The following is a 22,700-nucleotide window of genomic DNA, read 5'->3' on the forward strand; positions in this document are numbered from 1 at the left end:
ATAGTAAGTGCTAACTAAAAATTTGTTAGATTCTGAAAGTAAGGCAGATAATAATTACACTTCATACACAAAGAAATTTGAGACTTAAAGATGGCAATTTATTGGCTTGGGGTAGCTAATTTATGATAGAACCAGGACTTGAGAGAATCAGGTTTCTAACAAAGCACTCCTCCTTAAAGAGTAAAAGATAAAATAACCACTTTTGTTGAATGTCAAGAGGACTTTTCCTTTGTAAATTATTCCAAACTTCTAAGGAGGCCTAGCCACGAAAGCTTTCTGTTCACACTTACTCTTGGACAGAGGTCCCTCCCTTCAACAAAATTACTACTATCATTGAATGTAGTGAGCATGTCTATCTTGCCTTTACTTTCATAGTGTCTTAAAGAATATCAAAGGCTAATAAACTCTGACTCTCAGGGCAGGAATTATGCCCAATCGAACAATAAAGCTGAGACTCAGGTAGTGACTTATCACACTCATTGGGCAAGTTAATGCCAGGCAGAGCACACCTTAAATGTCTTTTAGCAGAAACACCACATAGCACTGAGCGTGCAGAGTAATTCCTCCAAGCACACATCTGTTGAATAGTCTCCAGTTCACATACCACCAGTATATTTTCTTCATTCAAATAAGCTCATCTATCTCAAAAATGATAGTGTCCATTACTTGATTTTTTTTAAGCTCTACGCCCAACACAGGGCTTGAGTTCATGACCCTGAGATCAAGAATCCCACCCTCTACCAACTGAGCCAGCTGAGTGCCTAATAGTGCCCATTCCTTTAAATCAAGCATGATTATTGCTACGATACCATTTTTTAAAGCCTGTTGGACAAAAGCTTGTAAAAGAAATAAACTTCACTTCCAATAATAGAAAAATGGCAAAATAAGTTTTAAAAGTCAGTTGCTTTATATCTTTAGTAACGTTCAAATGCCAGGTTAATAAAGAGGAAATTTTTGATTTTATCATCTTTCTCATTAAATGTTTTGATGTGTCGTTTACAAAATCCATTGCAGATACTTTGCTGTGAATATATAACTACATATCTGTTCATTCTGAAAAATGATTTTATTATATTATTTTTTTAAGATTTTATTTATTTATTCATGAGAAACACAGAGAGAGAGAGGCAGAGACACAAGCAGAGGGAGAAGCAGGCTCCAAGCAGGGAGCCCAGTGTGGGACTTGATCCCGGTCCCCAGGATCACACCCTTGGCCGAAGGCAGTGCTGAAGTGCTGAGCCATCTGGGCTGCCCTGAAAAATAATTTTAATACTAAAGAAGAATATATAATCTATTAAAAGGAAGGATAGTTACTTCAAAGAATGCAACTCGGGAATTAGGAGTAGGTAGAGGTAATTTTAGTTTTTGCTTTATACATATTTTATACTGTGTTTTATAGGATATTCATTTATTATAAGCATGTATTACTGTTAAAAATATATTTTTAAATTAAAAAACAGGGTTTTTTTTCAAAGTTCAAAAAGCTGATTTTAAAGAATTAAAGCATATAACTAACTGTACACTGTAACTATATGTACACTTTTTTGACCAAAAACAATTTAGGATTTCAAATATACGGAGCTTCTGTTGTATCCATCACCTAATTATAACAAACAAAAACATTTTAGGCAAGTACATTTTTTAAAAAGTAAATACCCCAAACTTGCCCTGTTGACCAAGAGTAAATGTGAGTTCTTAGGTGTTTCCTGTCTGAGTCAGTGAGGTGGCAAGTGGCATATGCTGCAGGAGCCCCACGTCTTCCCCCACAGTGCCCTGCTGCAAAAACAGTCGTAACCTTTGGTTGCTGGGCAATGGACAACACAGCAAACCTAGCTCCCTTCACTTCTACATTTATTTATCTAGATTAATGATGTAGACCATCATAAACAAACAAGGTATTTGGTATATAAATAGGGTGGCTAATGCATTTCAGGAAATTTTAAGATTTTCCTTAGTGTTTGTGTGTACTTTGGTGCTTTTAACCTCGAAAGAGATATAGGTTGTTTGGAAACCGAAATTAGAGTTAGATTGAAAGAGTACAATATGATCTCCTTACCTCATGATAAATAATACCAGGAATCTTAGGGAGGTGTGTTGGGTTTTCTATTTGAATTGTTTCCTAACAAATAGAAAGAAGTTATAGAATTATTCATTTATATTAAAGCCACAGAATATCTTATCAGATAGAGGGAAGAATCTCAAGTTATTCTTGGCTCTCATTCTCTACCATAATTCAAAAGGAAAATCAAATCCAAAAGAATTTTTTTACCAGTAAAACAGAATGTTATAATTACAGCTAATTTTAGAATTTGCTTATTTATTTGCAAAGGCTACAAAAATTAGAGATGAGGGATATTTTGAATTCTTATAAGATATTATGTCTACTGTCAATTGCAATGGCTGTACCATGCCATACTAACAGTACAAAAGCTCCACCATCTCTAAACAGATTGTTTCCACAGTTAGTATCTATGTACTAAGTTAGCCATAAAAACACATATGAGTCCATTTCCTCAGGCTCTGAGGTTCTCACAGACATGTTGGGAAAGTAATATGAAGTAATAGATAATTATTTGGGGAATAAAATGTCTAATAAAAGTAGTGGTGCCTGGGTGGCTCAGTCAATTGAGAGTCCGAATCTTGATTTCAGCTCAGGTCTTGATCTTGGGGTCATGGGCTCGGGCTCCCACGTTGGGCTCCACACTGGGCATGGAACCTACTTATAAAAAAGCCAGTTACAGAAAGACAGGTACTGCATGATTTCACTTATATAAGGTATGTATAGTAGTCAGACTCATTGAAGTAGTAAAATAGTGGTTGGCATGCGCTACCAGGCAGGGAAATGAGGAGCTGCTATTCAATGAGCATGAAGTTTCAGTCATGCAAGTTGAAAAAATTCTAGAGTCAGCTGCACAATGGTTATGTGCCTGTGGTTAACAGTGTTATACCATACACTTAAAAAATTTGTCAAGAAAGTCGATTTTGTGTTATATGTTTTTTACCACAATAAAAAAAGAAGGAAAAGTCTAGTTATTTTGTTCTTATACACATTCTCATGACAAATAGGGAATGTTACGATGAGACAGATTTACATTAAATAAGACAGGACCAATTAAAGTATAGTAAGACAATTAAAATTCTCTAAGCCTGATGATTTCTGAAAATTATATATAACTATACTACATCGAAATGCAACATTCACTGTTTGCTTATATGTTTATTTTAAAAAATCTGAAATTGACATTTATTATGGAATCAGAGGAATTTTTCTTCACTGATGTATTTTAGCACTTGCTAACTGTTTTATTTGTGATTTGTTCTATCCTAGAGCGATTTCAAATGTGATTTTTCTCATGGTAGATGCATAGAAACTATTTTTTGACAGGTACAATATGTTCATAATACAGTCTCCGGTCTTTCTTTTTGGTGTCCAGTATTGTTAATAATGACAAACTACTTTGTTTTAAGTGAAATCTAGTAATTTCTATTTTAGTAATAATGATTAACTTTACAGAAGAATCTCCTGTTGAAGTTCATGCTGTGTTATCATTATTTTATTTTATTTTATTTTTTCATTATTTTAAAACTGTATGACCTTTAAAAAGAAGTTTAAAGTACCAATACATAGTGATACTCAAATGCCACGTGTTTATCTACAAATATCTTAGGTTATATTCATTACCTGCTAAACTTCCTACTCTTTCTATATACAAAACAAGCACATACTTGCCAGACCACAAACAAATCCACAATTTGCATGATTAATGTAAATACAGCACATATTTATCTAAATATTTATTGTAGAGTTCCCATTTCCTTTATCATGACTACCATTACCCAAATTCTGAAAATAAAAATGAAGAAGATTTTTCTTTCCAAATTCTTAGACTTTGCCCCCAAGCTTTAAAATAGCAAACACAGTTGCCAAGAGAGGCTTTAAGAAAGCCAGCTTTATGCCCAGAGGCTATAAAGTTGAAGGAATTATGTTGACATCATTCTAAAATTTGTACTGAATTATCTAATTTGGCTATCTGGCCTAGAGTTCACCAGGTAATTTCCAGAGCTATAATTCATTTTCATTTATGAGACCTTAGTCAGTTAGTGGGAAAAAGGTCTTTTCCCCCCCTCTCAAGTTTTTCTAGTAATGCTTCCATGTACCATTAAGCTATTGGCACATTTTACTCCCAGAGGATAGATTTTGTTTGGCATCCTGAGGAATTTTGATATATTTAAGAAGGTGAGAAGTACACATTGGCATCATTTAAACAACATAAGTCTAAACCCAAATTGGCTTTTACATGCCAAAGATATGAAATGTGCCAACTGTTTAATAGTACACAATAACTGTTCAACTACATAAGTTGATTTCAGCAAAACAGTTTGGTGTGTGTTTTATCCTGAACCATTTAGATACAATTATGCCTTATGGTGCCTTAATAATAGAGGCAAGTTGTCCATGGCTTTCTCATAAGTAGATATGAATAATATTGAAATGTTAGTCATTCTATAGTTGGATAAAATATAAGAATATTGCTTTAGTTCAAAATGCCTCTTCAGCAGCTTCAATAGCTTCCAGGCTGCCAACAAATGTGCAAGAGGAAAATCAAGTTTGAGGTTAATGATTGTAGACAGTGAACCTCTCAAATCCTTTTATTTTTTTAAAGATTTTATTTATTTAGTTGAGAGAGACAGAGATGGTGACAGAGTAGTGAAAGAGAACACAAGGACAGGGAGGATAGGGCAAAGCAGGCTCCCAGCTGAGCAGGAAGTCCAGCGTGGGGCTCAATCTCAGAACCCTGGGATCATGACCTGATATAAAGGCAGATGCTTAACCTACTGAGCCACCCAGGCACCCCTCAACTCCTTTTAATAAAGTAAATTTGGGGGTGCCTGGCTGGCTCAATCAAAAGTACATGCACCTCTTAATCTTGGGGTTGTGAGTTTGAGCCCCATGTTGGGTGCAGAGATTACTTTAAAAAGAAATTATGAAAACAGGAGCACCTGGTGACTCAGATAGTTAATCATCTGCCTTTGGCTCAGGTCATAATCTCCAGGTCCTGGGATCAAGCCCCACATCAGGCTCCCAGCTCAGTGGGGAGTCTGCTTCTTCCTCTCCCTCTCCCCCTCCCCTGCTTGTGCTCTCTGTCACTGTCTCTCTCTGTCTCAAATGAATAAATAAAAAATCTTTATAAATAAGTAAATACATACATACAGAAATGTCCTTTAGCATTTTAAACCAATAAATAATAAATAAGAATTTGGACTTTTAGTGAATTGAAGAAACACAAATTTTCTTTTTTTAGACTTTTAAATATATGTGTGTGTGTATATATATATATATATATATACACACACACACACACACTCTATTCATTTTTTTTACTCTATTCATTTTAACTGAAACATTTATTGAGCATATATATGGAATGCTGTGCCAGACATGGTTGGAAAGATAAACATAGAGAAAGAAAGGTAGATATGATATAACCTTTTCCTTTAAGGAGCTTTCAGTCAAATGGGGAAGACATGCAGAGGGAGAGCACAAGTATTAACTTGAACACAAACTATATTAAAACATAGTGTTTGTGTTTTAATACAGTTAAAAACCCAACGTTAGTATGAATAATAAGTAAGTACTTACAAGATGATGGAAACTATGTTAAAAGGATGATCTGAGAGCTTCATGTAAGTAAACTTTAAAGAATGATCCCGTGGTAGGGGAAGCCGAGGAATAGAAGCAAGCATAGGAGGTGGACACTGTGGAGAGAAGATGGATTGGAAGAGGTTGAAGTTATATAAATAAGGTTCATTTTTCTCGTTATCAAATCAAAGGAAAAGGACTAGATGGAATTTTATATAATATGTAGGATACACTCGAGACAATCATAGCATATTATTAGTTAAATGGTGTACATAAAATTCCTTTTTTTAAAGATTTTATTTATTTATTAGAGGGGGAGGGGGCAGAGGGAGAGGGAGAAACAGAACCCCTGCTGAGCAGGAAGCCCAATGTGGGGCTCCAACCCAGGATCCTGGGATCATGACCTGAGCCAAAGGCAGACACTTAACCGAATGAGCCACCCAGGCATCCCCCTAAAATTCACTTTAAGTAACATAGGGTCACTCCAAAGAGTTAGGCAGTCATCGTCCAGACTGCTGATACTGAGGTGCACTGAGAAATAATGTGACTGACTACCAGTCAGAAAAGACATGCCATTGGTAGTAAGTCACCATGGATAGAGAATGGCTGCTATAGTTTTAAATATGAACCCCAAATAAAAAGTGACAAAAATAGATGCTCTAAATTTGGCTGCTTCTCTCAAAGGCAACTCTTCATAGTGTGCCCCAGAGTGAGAAGCAGCAGAGGTTTACTTATTTAACAATGATGAATGATTTTTGCAAGCAACCTAGGAGCTACATAGCGAAAAGATAAGTTAGTATCAAGTCATGAAAACCTTCTTTATGTTTAGTGCACAAAAACTTTTCTACAAGATGAAGTGAATTAAAGCATAAAAATATTACCTAAAATTGGGATCCCTGGGTGGCGCAGCGGTTTGGCACCTGCCTTTGGCCCAGGGCGCGATCCTGGAGACCTGGGATCAAATCCCACGTCGGGCTCCCGGTGCATGGAGCCTGCTTCTCCCTCTGCCTATGTCTCTGCCTCTCTCTCTCTCTCTCTCTCTGTGACTATCATAAATAAATAAATGAAAAATATTTAAAAAATATATATTACCTAAAATTATAGTTGGACTATATTTTAAAAAAGAGTCTTTCTGATAACATGCAAAACAGAATACTTTACAATTGCAGATTACAATTTCGTTTAGAGATAAGAAGCTGAGGATAATTTTAGAACATCCTCCAGTTGTTTTCTTTTTCTGGAATGAGCAGATTCTTCAGTTGTGTTCCACAATAGTAGTTTATATTACTATCTCTCCCTCTTATACATTTACATAAAGTCTTTACAGCAAAGTAAACCAAGATCTTATAGCATAGATTTCCGGTTGACATTTGTTTTAATGAATACTGACCTACTTGATGGCTTTTTCTTTCCCCACACATCGGACTGTCCCTGTCACTTTTTTTTTTTTTAAGATTTTGTTTATTTATTCATGAGAGACACGGGCAGAGACACAGGTGCCATGCTGGGAACCCAACATGGGACCCGATCCCGGGTCTCCAGGATCACGCCCTGGACTGAAAGTGGCGCTAAACCGCTGAGCCACCTGGGCTGCCCTGTCCCTGTGACTCTTAAGTGAACTTAGGCAGAAAAGGCTAGTAGGTAAGAAACAGTCATACGTAATGCAATATAACTTGTAAAGAGTAATCAATGATTATAGCTCAACAAGGAGAATCAATTAGGTCTAAAATAAAGAAGGTACTAAGACTGGCTAAACCTTGAAATGTAGTATTAGGAAAACACTGAAAGAGGAAAGGTCTTCCTGATAGATCTTCCTGATTAAAAAAACAAGGAGGTGTGAATGCCAGTGGCCCACTTGGAAACAATGTACAAACCGGTTTGACGGAAGAAAATTTGGGCTGGGAAAAATAAGTAAGGGGGGGAATGATTTGTGGAATTCCTTAAAAACCATGTAGGACATGGAAAACCATTGTAGATTCTTGGCAGTGCACTAAAAGCAACACTTAATATGATAGAAATATACAGAATATATTGGTGGAGGCAGAGAAATGAATCAGGGATTCAGTTATTTTAAGTATGAGGTTATGAATGTGTCAAAAACTATAATAAAAATGAGTAAGGAAGAAAGATACACATAAAGTCCCTCCCAAAAAATAACAAGGCTTGGACACAGATGAGTTATAGAGTGATGAAAAATGTGATAAAAATACAGTTGTTGTGTATGGCCCCATATAGTTATATTGGCTTTCTAAGAGAGACTTCCGCCAGCAAACTGGACCTAAATCTTTTTTTTTTTTTAAGATTTTATTTATTTATTCATGAGAGACAGACAGACAGAGAGAGAGAGGCAGAGACACAGGCAGAGGGAGAAGCAGGCTCCATGCAGGGAGCCCTATGTGGGACTGGATCCCGGGTCTCCAGGATCAAACCCTGGGCCGAAGGCGGCGCTAAACTGCTGAGCGACCTGGGCTGCCCTGGACCTAAATCTTTATACATATCGATCCACACAGCTATTACTCCAAACCACTTCCTCTGTCAGTGATTTTTAATTCTAACAAATGATCTTTAAACCATCCATTATTCAATTTCTATGTATAGTCTATCATGAAAACTTGGAGGCTTTTATGTGTACTTAACCTTGATCTCTGTGGAGTGTAAGTAAAAAGAGAAAAGGAGTTGTGGGTGAGAGGAACTCAGCCTCAGTGGGGATAGCAGAGGCGCTCAGTGGTTACAAGCAAAGCCTTTCCTGGGCTCCAGAAAAATTGGAGATTTTTTCAGAGCACTCAAACCTCCAGGAAAGCAATTGCTCTCTTCTTAGGACACGGTTAACTCATCCTCACTCAGAAGCATCTGTTTCTTCCCTGTCACAGTGGTCTTTCCCTTGGGCAACCTGGGAAGCAGTCAGTGGTTTTGCAGAGTCCTTGATTGTCTTGCCTGAAGGTTCGACCTGACCCAGATGGATATGACATGTTGCCCTTGTCCTGTTGCTCAGCTCACTTTCACAGAGGTTTTCGTCCATACAAAGGGTTGGAGTTTTGTTGTTCATTTTTATTTTTACATTTTTTGCTTTCTACCCAATATCTGCAAGTCCCCAAAGAGCTAGCAATGTATATTTTCTGATTTCTCCCTCCTGCCAGAGTATCTTCCTGATAGCACGTTTCCTACAGGTCTCATTTAAATGTCTTTTGTGGTGAAATCCAGGCTTTTGTCTTCATTCCCTGTGATTTCTCCAATTGTTCAGTTCTGTGACCATATTTAGTTCCTTGTATTCATGATTCACCTTTCCTTTGTCTAGCCTTTAGGCAGACATACATTTAACTGAAATATGCAAAGAGAATATATCTTTTCTAAAGACCTCCACAGAAGAGAATTCTTCATCCACCAGTATTAAATCACCAGTATCTCTGTGTATATGTATCTGTTTATAATATATCTATTTATATATGAACTATATAAAATTTAAAAGGCTGAAAAAAATCTAGGAAATCAAGTCCCAATAAACATTTATTCTATGTATGAGAAAATTAAGTCTCCTAGAGGCTTGTGCTATTCACATCCAAACCCTCCCCAACTCACGGTAATATGTGTATCTTAAATGATGACTTTCTAACAAGTCCACTAGTGGAAATTGGCTTTGGCACCTATTTGTAAAGCTGGCACTAACTGTAGCCAAGAACAAAACCCAAAGTTTTTCCAACTTAAAAATTAATTTCAAACACTACATACAGTCTTTTTTCCCAACCCCCATCAGTCATGTGCCCTCTCCCAGGTCTACATTTTGGAAAATCTGGGAGAAGGAAGAGTAACCAAAACCCTAGTGTTAGGAAATGGAAGCACAGGAAACATAGCTGCTATTAATGACAAATGTCATATCCCTATGAGGCTGAATTTGGAGGAAGTGGAGAAAGACTGCATACCCAGAGTTGGACACTGAATAGACACTCAAGAAATCTTCTTTGAACAGACAAAATGAAATGAATCCATGACCCAAAACTCTATCTCCAGCACAACCCCAGCAACCTCTTGAATAGCCCCATTTGATGTCCTAAAGAAACTACATCAAACATGTCAAAGAACTAATCACCTTTTCACCCATCTCCACCCCTTGTAATGTTCCCTTATCCCTGTGCCTGGCACGAACCCCTCCACCTAAACCTCTGAGCTCAGAGTCATCCCCTTTCACTCACATCTCACCTCCAATCCTTTAACAAGGCCCGCTACCTGTACAATATCCCAGATCCAGTGGAAAAATCTTTCCACAATAAAGATACCACATATAGCTTATCACAATTTCGAGTAATCCCTCTCGTAAAAGCTACAAACAGAAAAAGGGAAAATTATTCAGCTCGTATTATCGAAACTAGACAGGGATGATACAGGAAAACTATAGATCAGTTTCACTTATAACCATAGATACAAAAATCCTAAATGAAACAGATGGAATTTGGCAGTTTATTCTTTCTTTCTCTATCCCCCCACTCTTTCTCCACCACACACACACACACACACACATACACACACACACAGTATGGTTTCTCTCATAAAACCAGGAACGGTTCAATACCACAATGCAGAAAAGTGCTTAATAAAATTCAGCACTCATTATTGGTAATTTTTTAAAAATGACCAGCAAGAACATTTTTTCTTAATGCTAAACATTTGGAAATATTCCTACTAAAATAAAGAATAAGACTATCTACTCTCTTCAAGTCCATTTAGCATTGTTACTAGAGATGCTAAACGTTTTAATGACATCCTCCCCAAAAAAAAAATAGAAAAGAAAATAAATATTGTTAGAACTAGAAAGGATAAGACCATACTGTCCTTATTGTCAGATAAGGTGACTGCACACATGCAAGAGAATCCACAAACTGTTAAAGAATGCAACAGTGTTGCCAGATGCAAGATCTCAGTCTTAGGACCTAACCACCCTTAAAGCCTTGGGTCTTACTTAGCATATCTATACTGCAGTAGACTCATCTGTAAAAGGGTTATTGAAAAGATTAAAAGACTTAATCTATGTAAAGTACCTGGTACTTTACAAGCATTATGTATTGACTAGCTATTATCATCACTATTAAATGAATATACTATATTTACTAGCTTTCTTATATACCAAGTATACCTGATTAGAAAATATAATTATTATTATTATTATTATTATTATTATTGGTAATGACTATTCATCAGCTCATATTAGTATGCTCGTTTAAAAAAACAATAGCGGATCCCTGGATGGCGCAGCGGTTTGGCGCCTGCCTTTGGCCCAGGGCGCGATCCTGGAGACCTGGGATCGAATCCCACATCGGGCTCCCGGTGCATGGAGCCTGCTTCTCCCTCTGCCTGTGTCTCTGCCTCTCTCTCTCTCTCTCTCTGTGTGACTATCATAAAAAAAAAAATAAATAAATAAAAATAAATAAATAAAAAATAAAAAAACAATAGCCTTCCAAATCACTCAGTCTCAAAGTCCTTGTAGTAGCCTCTATTATCTTGCCCTTCACCTTCACTATGTCTGTCTTCTACTCTCCTCCTCGCTCTCTTCACTTCAGATAAGCTGGCTTCCTTACTGTTCCTGGACCACACCAAACATCTACCACCGTGAGGCCTTAGCATTGCTTTCCCTCTATCTGGGACACTGTGGCTTGCTCCTCTCTTTCTTTTAGGTGTCAATATCACCCTATAGTAGCTGCTACAATTGATTGATTGGATTGATTGATTGTAGGCTCCATGCCCAATGTGGAACTTGAACTCATAACCTGGAGATCAAGAGTCTAATGTTTTGCTGACTGAGCCTGCCAGGCACCCCTCTGCTACTATTTATTAAGTGCCAAACCTAAAAAAGTGCTTCACATGAATTATTTATATGAGGGGAGAAAAGCTTTGTTTTGTTCACTGCTCTATCCTTAGTGCTGGAAGTGGTGCCTGACACATCCTAGAACTCAGTATTTGTTGGATGAAAAATAAAAAGTCTAAGAGCTTTTTTGTGCCAGGCACAGAACTAAATGCTTTCACAGTTTAATCCTCACACCAAACCCCGTTAAGTAGGTACCATTACTATCCCCAGTTTATTGATGAGAACGCTGAGGAGCTGAGAGTCTCAGTAACTTGGACCCTGGGGTCGTGGGATCACACAGCTGGTAAGTTGCAGTGCGCTCATGCTATTATATCAACAGAAATTATAAGGCACTGGAGATTGGCACTAACAAAAAATGTGTGAGACCTTTGTGGAGAAAGGCTTCAAATTTCATTCAAGGCCCTTTAAGACCTTTTAGATGAGATGTTCATAGATGAAAAGATTCAGTATCATAATGTGAAATGTAATGCAATTATAGTCAAATTCCTGATTGAGGTTTCCTTTGCATTTGATAAGCTGACCATTACTTCAAATGGAAAAGCAAAGAGTCAAGAATAACTAAGACAGTTTTGGGGCACCTAGGTAGCTCAGTGGGTTGAGCATCCAACTCTTGATTTCAGCTCAGATCATGATCTCAGGGTCCTGGGACCAAGCCCAGTGTTGGGCCCCACACTCAGCAGGGAGTCGGCTTCTCTCCCTCTCCCTCTGCCCCTCCCCATGCTCCCACACACACTCTCTTTCTCTCTAAAATAAGTAAATAAATCTTGGGGCACCTGGGTGGCTCAGTGGTTAAGCATCTGCCTTTGGCTCAGGTTGTGATTCCTGGGGTCCTGGGATTGAGAGCCACATCAGGCTCCCTGCAGGGATCCTGCTTCTCCCTCTGCCTGTGTCTCTGCCCCTCTCTCTGTGTCTCTCATGAATAAATAAATAAATCTTTAATAAATAAATAAATCTTTAAAATAAAAATGTAACTGAGACAGTTTTAAAGGAGAAGAGCATGGATGGTGACTTGTCCTACCAAATAGCAGATCTGCTCTAAGAGCATAAAATGTTAAACCATTAGGGTGTAACAGGGATAGATAAGCCAGGAAAGGACAATAAAGAGCCTAGAAAAACATACACCCTCTTATTTAGAAAACTTAAAAATGAAAAATATCTGATATGGCATTACAGATGAGTAGGGTAAAGAAGGACTAAATATTCAACCATTGGTGCCAGGATAATTTTATGAAAAATATTACTCTGTATACAAAAAAATAATTCCCAACTACTTTAAAAGATTTTATGTAAAAAGACAAACTTTAAAACTTACGGAGGAAAAAAAGGACAATATTATTTGACCATATTACATTTAAAAACCCTGGTTGATAAAAGACACCACAAACTAAAAAATAAAGAAACTACAATGTCCATCACCAACAAAGGGTTAACATATGGAATAAGTATGCCATAAAAAAAAAAAAAGTATGCCATAAAAGAACAACTCAATGGGAAAACAGGCATATGTAATTCATAGAAGAGAAAACATGAAAAAATGTTCAATATCACTAGTAGCCAGGAAAAATAAAAAGTGAAATACAACTATCATGTCACACCCATCGAATTAGCAGATTTCTTGAAGTCCGGCCATGTAATGCCGATGGGATTGTAGATGAGTACAACTACTTCTGAGAACAAGTTGGCAATACCTTGTCATATTGATACTGTACATATTTTCTGACCCAGAAATTCCTCTTTTGGATACACACTCTGGAAAAACTTCAGCCTATGTACAGAAGAAGAAAAGAATGTTGAGTATGGCATTTCTTATAGGACAAAAAATAGGAGAACAACATAAATATCAACAAGAGAATGGACAAATTATTTTTATATATTCATACAAGGAACACAGAACAGTTTAAAAAAATAAGCTAGGGGATCCCTGGATGGCTCAGCAGCTTAGCACCTCCCTTCAGCCCAGGGCGTGGTCCTGGAGACCCAGAATCGAGTCCCACATCGGGCTTCCTGCATGGAGCCTGCTTCTCCCTCTGCCTGTGTCTCTGCCTCTCTCTCTCTCTCTGTGTCTTTCATGAATGAATGAATAAAATATTTTATAAATAAATAAATAAATAAAATAAAGTAGAGCTGCATGTATCAAATGGTAATCTCCACATCATAAATGTTCATGAAATAAAACCAGTTGCAAAATGATACATGTAGTATACCATGTATATGAAATTTTAAACATATAAAAATATATTTTTATAATTTATGTATATATAATATATATGCTATAATTACAACTGTCCATGAGAAAAACAAATGTCAAATTTGTTTTAATGCTTGCCTCTGGAGAGGTATGAATTGTTGAGGGATATACCAGGATCTTCACTATTGTTTTATTCTGAAGCAAAAGTGGCCAAATGTTAGAATGTAGTAACACCTAGTGCTAAGTACATGGGTGTTTTGTTTAATGATATTTTCTGGGGTTTCTACATACTTGAAATATTTCTCTTTTTTTTTATATATATAGTACTATTATATAACGTATCAAATACTAACAAAGTTCTGGGGCACCTGGCTGGCTCAGTTGGTTAAGCATCTGCCTCAGATCATGATCCTTGGGATCCTGGGATCCTGGGATCAAGCCCCAGATCCAGTTCCCTACTCAGCAGAGAGCCTACTTCTCCCTCTCCTTCTGCTCCCTGCTTGTGCTTGCTCGCTCTCTCATTCTCTCTATATATATATATTTCTATATCTCAAAAAATAAAAATCTTTAAAATAAATAAATATTAACAAATTTCAAATTATTTCCAAACATTTTTAGAAAAATATAAACACATATGATTTTCTTTCTGACTCCACAGTTGACATCTGCACTTTGGGTTTTTTTGGGTTTTGCTTTTTTAAAAACATTCTTTTTTAGCATATTTTATTTGACATGCAATGTTATATTCGTTTTAGGCGTACAACACAGTGACTCAGCATCTATGTGCGTTTATGCTATGTTCACCACAAGTGTAGCTGCCATCTGTCACCATACAAGCTATTATAATACCATTGATTATATGGTCCCTATGCTGCGTCATTTATTCCCTTGACTTATTCATTCCATAATTGGAAGCCTGGACCTCTCACTCTCCTTCACCCATTTGCCCACCTCCCCATTCCCCTTCCCTCTGGCAACCATCAGTTTTTTTCTTTGTATTTATAGGTCTGGTTCTACTATTTGTTTATTCATTTGTTTTGTTTTTTAGTTTCCATGTATGAGTGAAATCATATGATCTTTGTCTTTCTCTAACTTATTTCTCTTAGCATTATATCCTTTACCATAATACCTTGCCATCCATGTTTTCATAAGTAGCATGATCTCATCCTTTCTTATGGCTGCATAATATTTGTGTGTATGTGTATATATACCACATCTTCCTTACCAATTCACCTGTCAGTGGACACTTAGGTTACTTCCATATTTTGGTTATTATAAATCATACTACAATAACCATCGGGATGCATATATCCTTGCAAATTAATGTTTTTGTTTTTGAGGGGATAAATGCCCAGCAGTGGAATAATGGGCCATATGGTATTTCTTCTTTTGAGGAACCTCCATGCTGTTTTCCATAGTGGTTGCATCAGTTTACATTCCTACCAGTATATGAGGCTTCCTTTTTCTCCACATCCTTACCATTTCTTACCTTTTTTATTTCAGCAGTACTGACAGGTATAAGGTGATATCTCACTGTGGTTTTGATTTGTATAAGCTTGAAATATTTCTATACAAATACATCTACCAACCCTAGCCACTTCTTACCACCTCTGCAGCTACAGTCTTGACCCTAATCCCTGTTATACGTTGCCACCATTAATCGCTTACAAGAGCTGCTGCAGTAGCTTCCTGAACTGCCTGCCCACATTTTGTTTGCTGTGCACCACTCTGAGTAATCATTTATCACAAAGTAAATCAGATCATGCCATTCTATTGCTCAAAACAATTTGAGCAACAAAATAAATGATACTATTGAATTGTAACCCCTAGAAGAAAATAAATATCCATGAATCCATACCAGTATAAATAATCTAATAAATTAATAAATGAAGAAGGAAAAAGGGAAATAGAGAATCACTGTTAGGTTAAACACTGCAATAATTTTGCAGACAAGATCCCTTAATGTTTTTGAAGATCAGTAGCCAAAAACTTGAGGAAAAACAGGATTTGCATAGTTCAAATCCCTTAACCAAGATACTTATCAATTGCAAAGGGAAAGGTAATAATGTTGCTTTGGAGAAACCAGACTGACATCAGCCAAATGGCCTAGGTCAACAACACCAGACATAGCACCTATCAGTATCATGAACCTCTTGGTGTGATGCCTTGAGAAGTATACAATACAACATCTTTTCTGTGGCAGTCTTGCCAAAAGTGTGTAAGAGAAGGGGTACGTGGTTGGCCCAATGGACGGAGCTTGCAACTCTTGATCTTGGGGATGTGAGTTCAAGCCTCATATTGGGTGTAGAGATTACTTAAAAGTAAAATATTTTTTTAAACTGTGAGAGAAAACTTCAGATAAACCCATACTGGAAGACATTCTACAAAATAACTTCAGTATTCTTCAGAAGTATAAAAACCATACATAAAATACAATGAAAAACTGAAGAATTGTTACAACCTAGAGGAGACTGAGGAGAAGTAACAGCTAAATGCAAGTAGGATCCTGGATAGAAAAAGAACATTAGTGAACCTATTACCTAAGAAAATATCTGTCATAGAATAGGAGTTTAAAAATTATATGTCAAATTGATATGTCCCTCCGGCCACCTATCCATCTATCCTTGATACCTCATGCTCCACATCCAACTCTTCAGATCTTCATTTCTCTTAACACCTACTTCCTCATGGAGAGAGACTAGGTGAAAAATGATGACACCAATATCACAGCAACTTTTCAGTAGATTAAGTATGAATATCCCTACTCAGGATAAGATTTTATTTTTGAAGAAGTAAATATTGGATGGAATGAGAAATTTATTCAGAAGAACCGTGGCAGTAACAAAATCTCCAGCTTTGCCTGTTTGAGGGATGGGATCTCATCATTATTTGCCTAGATTACTGCAGTAGCCTCCTGATTGGTCTCCCAGCTTCCCTCCTTCCCCATCTCCCTTGCCCACGCCCCACCAGCATGATATCATTACAGCCAGAGTAATATTTTCAGGGGATAAATCTGATGATCATGTCACATCCCATTAAAATCCCTCATTGACTTACCACTGTCTTCCAAATGAAAGCTTCACATGTGCAGCCTCTGTCTGCTTCTCCATCCTCATCTTTAGACTATTTCCTTGCACAAACCATAAAGTCCAGTCACACCAAACAACTCAGGCTGTTCCTTACATCCCTTTGTTGTTTTGTTTTGTTTTGTTTTGTTTTGTTTTATTTATTTATGATAGTCACAGAGAGAGAGAGAGAGAGGCAGAGACATAGAGGGAGAAGCAGGCTCCATACACCGGAAACCCAACATGAGATTCGATCCCGGGTCTCCAGGATCGCGCCCTGGGCCAAAGGCAGGCGCCAAACCGCTGCGCCACCCAGAGATCCCCCCTTTGATTTTGCATATGCTGGGTTTTCTTCTTCTAAGGTTCTAACTGCCAGTGTAACTCCAACTTGCCCATTAAATTCAACTGGAGCAGTACCTGCTCTTCAGAGCCTCCCCTCCTCTATTACTATCTCTCAGTGACTTCACCCTGTTCATAACTCCTTGACAGCACCTTCTTGAAGATGAGGACTCCTAGTATCTTCCACTAGCTGGTTGCCTGATACGTAGCAGGTGCTCAGTAAATGTTTATTGAGAAAGGAAGGGAGAGAAGGAAAGATAGAAAGAGGAAAGGGTTTTTAAGTTAGATAAACATTTACCAGATAAACTCTTCTCTAACTTTTCTCCTCCTGTATTTCTAGGACTTTAAGCCCTTACACATGTATATAGTTGATTTATTTCACCTGATTCTCTGCTTGTCCTTTGACATAGATGAAACATTAATATTAAAAAACTGTCCACTTTGACATAAACTATTACTGATAAAGATGATAGTGATCCAGATTGAGATTGTTGAATGCTTGTCTCTCTCTAACCTTCAGAGAATCTTCTAGTCTAGTGATATCTAGAAATAGCACCCAAAACTATGTTTAAAAACAGCCTGTACCATCCTAAGGAATGCAAAGAAATCAAAATATACCTTCTACTTACTTGATATGTTTCCTCTTTATAATGTACTGAGAAGTTTAATTGGTATTTATTTGCTATTCCCAGAGTGTAGAAAGCCTTAGAGGGGGGTTAAATAAATTAGCTTCTGAGTTTGGGGTGTACTATAGGAGCAGTAAAAACAGATTTCTAAGGGAAACTAGAGGAAGCCTAAGGCTAGTGAAAGAGGGGGAAGGTCTTGGTTACATTTTTACCTCACTGAATTCTTTCCAAATCAGGCTACAGATTTTTTTTTTCACATCTACCATGCCAAGCACGGTATTTTTAGTAACAGTAATACAGAGCAGCAGCCTGTCGTTTGGGAGCTGACAAATAAGCGTACTGCTCCTCTTACACACAATATGCTACACATCTTTATTTCCACTCATCCTTACAGAAGCTCTTTAGCTTTCCATGTTTCTTTAAGGAGATGACAAGGAGTACTGGTTAATAAGCTCTTGGGGTTATTCAATATCCCTCTTCAATGCTCATTTTCTGAAGTTGAAAACACTCATGCATGTGCACACATGCACACTAAACTTTGTCAGAGGTGAAGTACTTCCAAATGCCACTTGAATGTGATTAAAAGAATCCTGGGCTTGATAGGACTCATTACACAAGATGCCAGGCCTAACTGTTTGCTCAGACTTTGGTCTAAGAGAAGGAAACATCTTAGCAAAAAATGGCTCATAGAAGCGGAGGTTAACTGTTTATTGTATTTCTATAAACACATTTGCTGGATATATCGCTTTAAAACAGAAATGTAACAGAATTTCTTATTACAGAATACATAATAGGAAAGTGTCTGTCGTTTATTTGTCCTTAAGTAAGAAATCAAAGTCTATTTGACTTGTTGCCCTGAGTTTCTGGTCCAGAGCTATCTGATTGATTTCCCTTCCTAGTCATTACAATTTTCTACACAAGTTCAAGACACTGTTAGGCAATTTTGTTGCTAAAAGCCATTGGTAAATTTTATGTTTAATTCCAAGTCATGCTGTGGTTAATATTGCTAATTTACACTATGATTTTGAAAGTCTTCCAATATAGCTTAAAGTTACTCAGTTTTCACCTTCTAATCCCAGAGAATATTAACTCTGTCCCATGGTTGAGTCTGCCCCTTGGTAAATTACTCAAGGATTTATTATAACATCGCAGGCTCTAATGTAATTTGTGAATCTCACTCATCTTTATTCTTTATCAATCCAGCAATAGGATCTGTTTAAGTTGTGTAGTAATACAGTTAGGAGGGTAATACTTGTCGAAATCAAATAGATAGACTTGTAGGATAGATTGTAAGTCCAAGCTTTTGTGGATAGTAATTGCATGGTATGTTTCAACCCGACTAGACAATGGGATCATGGAAGTTGTCAACGTAGAAGGTTCTCTGCTTTTGCTTTTTTTTTTTTTTTTTTTAATCCAGCGCATGTTTTATCAGGTAGTATGTGTCACAAGATTGTGCAAGATCTCACCTCATACTAGAACATTTTAGATGAAATGATAAACTTTGATTTTCATTCTCTTAATGATATGTTGACAAGTAGGGTGGAACTTTTTAATAAAAAAATAACATTTAAAGATCTTAAATAACAAGCCCATATCATATTATGTAACATATCTTGTCTTCTTATTGCTAGATACATCTTGTGATTTATTCTCATCTATCATTCTGTTCAGTGAAAATTAACAATATTGCTTAATATGATTTTATTTAAATGACTATACATGTTGAGAAACTAATCTTATGTTCTTGTGCCCATAAAAAAAAATAGCAAAAGAAGTTTTGCGTAGTGTGCCCACATAAAGCATTAATCCATCTCCCAAGAAGCTAATTTACAGATCAGGAAATTCACATTCTCTGGGGAACCTGGATGGCTCAGTGGTTAAGCATCTGCCTTTGGCTCAGGTCGTGATCCCAGGGTCCTGGGATCGAGTCCCGCATTGGGCTCCCTGCAGAGCCTGCTTCTCCCTCTGCCTATGTCTCTGCCTCTCTCTGGGTCTCTCATGGATAAATTTTAAAAATCTTAAAAAAAAAATTCACATTTTCCATTTACATCTTCCTATAGCAGAAAAGCAAAATTAGAGAATTTATTAAGTTTTTAGTCTTTCCCTTTGTTCTGAAATCCTGTGAATATTTGTTGTTGTTGTTGTTGTTGTTGTTGTTGTTTTTCCTGTGAATGTTTAATGCATAATTCTACAAGAATCCTGGGCTTAAAAAAAAAAGAAAAGAATCCTGGGCTTAAAAATAATTGATATTATCCTGAATGTCTAGAACAGTTCTGTTAGCATTAGCAATACATTATGAGAATAAGAAAAATGTATCATTCTCGGATATTCAAACTATTATTTCATTTTTTAAAAGTTTTATCATAAAAGTTGTCTGAATTAAGAATTTACCTTCCTTCCCCCAGGCTACCAAAATGTATAATTCTATTACTATATAAAACATGTCTTCTCATAAACCTCTGTTAAGGACAAAACAGAAACAGCATATTGCTTTGTTTTTATTAATGCTTATTTTCATGTGCCAGTAACATCGTATTTCCTTTAATATGTCATATCTTTTTAAATTACCAACTTGAGTAGCTTGTATTCATCAACCTTAATGCTTGTATTAAGTAATTAGAAATACCAATAAGCCTAACTGCCATAATTAAATGATACAGGCCTTTATGTCCACCTTTTTTGGGATGGACTATATGGCCCCTAACTCCAAACAAATTACACACTAGCTTCTTTAATTCTGGGGAAATAAAAACCTGCCCTGGCTACATACATGGACACTAGAAGAACTAAGTTTTGACCGAGCAGTCTCTTTGGCCTGCAGGCTCCAAATGGCACAACTTTGAAAACATTCATGTCAGCACATTAAATGTCACATTGATATAGTAGACCCAAAGGAGCCTATTCCTCTTTACTGTGAGTTTCATGATCTTTTCAGTATGCCTCTGTTCCTTGAAAGAACAATTACTACAAACTGCAATTTTATAGATTGGATTATGTCTTCCCACTCACATTTTATCTTTTATGCTTTGGCAAGTCCCTTTCCTTAAGTACCAGAAGACATCAGTTTAAGAATGCTAGATATTTTCTAAATGTGAATTTATAAAAACATTAGGAGAGGATATTTGCATTTCAAAAGGTCTTTTCACTTTATACAAGATTCGTAATAGAACCCATGTAAGTATAAGTCCAATGGTATATCTCATTTCATAACAACTTAATTTAGATATAATTTTGCAGGAATAAAGCTACCTGTAAATCCCTATACTGCCGAGACTTCCTTAGGTACTCCAGATGATTGTAAAAGAAAACTAACTATAAATCATTATGACCTTTTTTTTAAACGTGATTACGTTATCAGCCAACTTCTTACTAGTATGTTGTGTTTCTGAATCATAGGATAAGATGGAGTTTTTTACTCCCAAACTGACGTATACATGATTTAATCATTCACTGCTGTTTTCAAACTTAGCTTAGGATGTTCCTACTAATTGTACATTCCCAAGAATGGGATACTAGGTGGCTTACTTTTTTTAAAGCATTTTATGAACATTTAGCCCCCTTAGGAATTAAGCTGTATGTTCCACCCTATAATTAGGTTAAATATCAACTTTTTTGGAAATATTACCAGCTCACAGTCTCTTAAGATGCTCCTCAGAGACCTAAAACAGTTGTTCATTCAATTATTTGTTTTTTATAAAATAAAACAACCAAAATTCAACTTTAATATTTTTAATTGGAAGAATAGAAATGGTAGAAGTAATGACTTATAGACTTTCTCACTAGAATAGAATTTTAACCTGGTATGTATACACCAGTAACTATATAAAACCTCTGTAGTTAAATACTTATGAAACCAAGACGAAATTTGGATTAAAAAATATGCATTCTAATAACATGGCAAATAAAGGATAGGGATAGAGGGGAGAGATACTAATAGGAAGATATATCAAAGAAAATTGAAATAAGCGTGTGAGTCCTTTAGAAAGATCTTAGGGAAAATGATTTATTAAGCTAAACAAATAAGGAGAAGTATCTTAGTAAATAAGGACAGTTGGCATGTATGTAGGTGTGGTCTTGGGACTTTGCCACCCAGACCAGGGATTTGGGCTGTGGGGAAGGATGATGACCATCTGCTCCAAGTGACTCCTACTGGCTGATACACAGAGCTCAGTTGGCATCAGTCTCAGAGGAGACTGCCAGCCTTCCAATCGGGAAATAAGCAAAACAATGGCATTGCTGTCAAGCACAGAAATGAAGTTTAAGATTTAAGTAAGTGGCAACTCCAAACGGGTCAGGGAACCTTAGAAGATAATCCAGACAGATATAAGCTAGCTTGATTTTGGAACAGGCCATCCCCTCAGTTAATGGAGGAGGCTTTAAAAAGCTAGACAGAAGTGGTCTGCATGACTGTGGTAAGCAAAGATCGAAACTAGTACAGCTCACAGGATACTCAGCACAACCTCTAACACCTAACTCAGATGCACAGATGACAGGACTACAAAGGGAAAACACCACACCCTGTACACAAACCACATTACATGAAAGTAATACAAATGCTAGTGAGATTGAGACAACATAATAAAAAAATAACTTTTGCCGACCTCCTCTGTGCTCACAACAAAGTTTATTTGAATGATTTTTTTTAAGCCTTCAAAAGCAGGACCAGTGAACTTTTTATCACCTTAAGGAAATCTACATTTTTTAAAAGATTTTGAAATTAAATTACAGTGATTTTTTTTTTAGATATAAACGGTTTAATTTTTTCAAATAGCCTTTAGAATTTTTTTTAAAAACTGGTTAAAATAAATACACTTTGCAGTAAGAATCTTCTCACTTTCTCTGTTTAAATCAGAGATAATATTGGTCTTATGCTTTGTATTTCAATGGGCAAATTTATGTTCTTCCTATAATTTTACAGTCATTTTCAAGTCTATTTGGCTATGATTACTTAGAGCTCATGTATTATCTGTATGATTACTTTTAAAGA

General features: G+C 36.6%; 1 protein-coding gene and 1 long non-coding RNA gene across 4 annotated transcripts in view; one reads left to right on the forward strand and one right to left on the reverse strand.

Annotated features, from left to right (window-relative positions):
* Nucleotides 1–22,700, forward strand: part of ELP4 (elongator acetyltransferase complex subunit 4) — a 252,787-nt gene that overhangs the window by 198,888 nt on the left and 31,199 nt on the right. The window lies entirely within an intron of this gene.
* LOC140612836 (uncharacterized) overlaps nt 3–22,700 on the reverse strand; it is a 27,947-nt gene continuing 5,249 nt past the window's right edge. The window contains exons 2-5 of the long non-coding RNA XR_012013947.1: nt 13,184–13,260; nt 5,642–5,757; nt 2,057–2,716; nt 3–1,253 (exon numbers count right to left, since the gene is read on the reverse strand). This is a non-coding gene — a long non-coding RNA (uncharacterized lncRNA). The remainder of the gene's footprint in view (nt 1,254–2,056; nt 2,717–5,641; nt 5,758–13,183; nt 13,261–22,700) is intronic.

This window comes from Canis lupus, chromosome 21 (genome assembly GCF_048164855.1).
Source record: "Canis lupus baileyi chromosome 21, mCanLup2.hap1, whole genome shotgun sequence".
Classification (NCBI taxonomy): Eukaryota; Metazoa; Chordata; class Mammalia; order Carnivora; family Canidae; genus Canis; species Canis lupus.